This window comes from Charadrius vociferus, unplaced genomic scaffold, assembly GCF_000708025.1.
Source record: "Charadrius vociferus isolate BGI_N301 unplaced genomic scaffold, ASM70802v2 scaffold332, whole genome shotgun sequence".
Lineage (NCBI taxonomy): Eukaryota > Metazoa > Chordata > Aves > Charadriiformes > Charadriidae > Charadrius > Charadrius vociferus.
The window spans coordinates 4149859-4151929 of NW_009647418.1; positions in this window are offsets into that span (position 1 = coordinate 4149859).

Genomic DNA, 2071 nt, shown 5'->3' on the forward strand with positions numbered 1-2071 from the left:
AGCCGGGCGGGCGGCCCGGAGGGTGGCTCGCTGGTGCTGCTGCTCCTGCCCGGCGGCGGGAGGCAGGATGGAAGCCCCCGAAACGATGCTCAGGGTTGGAAATGTGTGCCAGCGGTGCTCCGCCACCAAAAATATTAAAGGTACCAGGTGCTTAAACCCTATGAGCCTGTGGACTTAACCCTCCCCGGCCATCCCCGTTGGCCTCTCTGGGTAGAGCATCCTTCTGCTCAGGCCAGCGCACGCCTGCCCGTGCCTTCCCTCTGCCTTTTGGGGGACCCAATTCCTGTTGCCTGTGCTGGGTCGTGGCTGAAACCCTGCGCCCAGGACTCCGGAGACGTACCTGCAGCCTGACTGTGCGAGGGATTGGTTCCCATTTCTTTTATCCTTATTACCTCTCTTATAAAAGCCTTAGGCACAGTAAAATCCCTCATTGCAGCAGCTCTGCCCAACCACCACCTGTGCTTCCAGGGCTGCCTCTGCTTCTGGTAATGGCATCCACACTGACAGAAACCTGCTTTTTCAGCCCAGAACCCAAAGTTGTGGGTTTTGTGAAGGGAGAAGCAGCTTAGAAGTGACAAACGAAGCCACCTGACCCCCGAGAGGGAGGCACAGCTCCTGGGGTCTATCAGGAGGGAGGCAACGCCGTTTCTCTCTTACCACCCAAAAATCAACACCAAAGCATCCGATTTTCCCGGATCCTGCAGGAATCGGGTGGCTGGGGTGTCCCATCCCCTTGTCCCCATCGGCCCAGACCCCTCATCGGGGCAGCCAACAGTCACCATGGTGACAAGTGTCAATGGTGGTGTTTTGCCGCGGACGGTGGTGACCCCGTTTTCCTTCCAGAGGAGGAACTCAGAGGGGGTGGAGGGTGGCTGCCAGCCGCCCGCGGGGTCTGGTCCCGGGGAACTCCACCTCCCTGGGTCCGGAGCACAGACTTTGGCCCCGTTGCCCAGGGGCGGGCTGTGATCCCGCTGCCCTTGGCACGCAGACCTTGCACTGCGGGCGGTTTGCTGGGCTGTAAACAGGCTGCCCTGAGGAAGGTGGCTGTGTCGCAGTCTCTGAAAAAAACCCGCAGTGTCTGCCTTGAGGACCGCACATTCTGCAGGTAAGCTGGTGAAAAACGTGTTTCTGTTATTTATTGACCAGCCAGGCAGGTACCTCCTCGGCTGGTGCTGCGGGGGCAGCCCGGGAGCGCCCCCGTGGCTGTGGGTAGAGGAGGCAGCCCCAGTTTGTGCCGGCCACGGGCTATAAAACTACGGCAGATGGGAAGCAGCGCAGCTCTCCCGCTGCCATCCTCGGTGCTTCACCATCCCGATGACTCATCCCTCCATCCCAGCAAACGTCAGTCCTCCTGTGGGCTGCCTTTCACAGCAGAGATGCTGCTCTTCACCTTATCCAAATAAAACCATGGGGTAGAATTTACTTATGCTGCCCAGAAGTAGGTCTGGCGTGCTGCTGGTGTCCATCCCTCTGCCCACACGCTGCCGGCTGAGCACCCGGGGATGTGACCCATGCTGAGGTGACCCACAGCACCGTACCCCTAGCCCTTCCTCGAATCGGTCCTTGGCCGCTCTCTGCCCAGACGGCGACCACAGGGCTTTTTTCCAGGCTGCAAAACAGGAAAGGGCCGTCAAGAGGGAAGAGCCAGGGGACCAAGGGGAGCTGCAGACCCTCTTTGCAGCCGGCATTTACAAACAGCGGTTCTCCCCGCCGGTGCCGGGAAGGGTTTGGGATGGTGGCACAGTCGCCCTCACGCGCAGGCAGCCCCGAGCACCAGCCGCGGGAGAAGCCGTCCTTGCGTTTATCGCAGCTGGCATCGCTCCCTGGAAAACGCTCGCGGTTTCCCATTTCTTTTATCGGTGCCCACCTCTTTTGCCTCCAGCCCGTGGGGAGAATTAGGAGCGCCCTAGAGCGGGGCTGGGTCGCTGGGCACGGGGGGGGCTCATGCCATCCCACAGGAGATGGTACGAGCGGGTGGGTGCTCCCTCCTCTCCCGGCACCCTCGGTGTGCTGGCTGCTGGAGGGGGAGAGAGAGGAGGACGCCGATGGCTGCGCCGCGGGGCACGAAGCA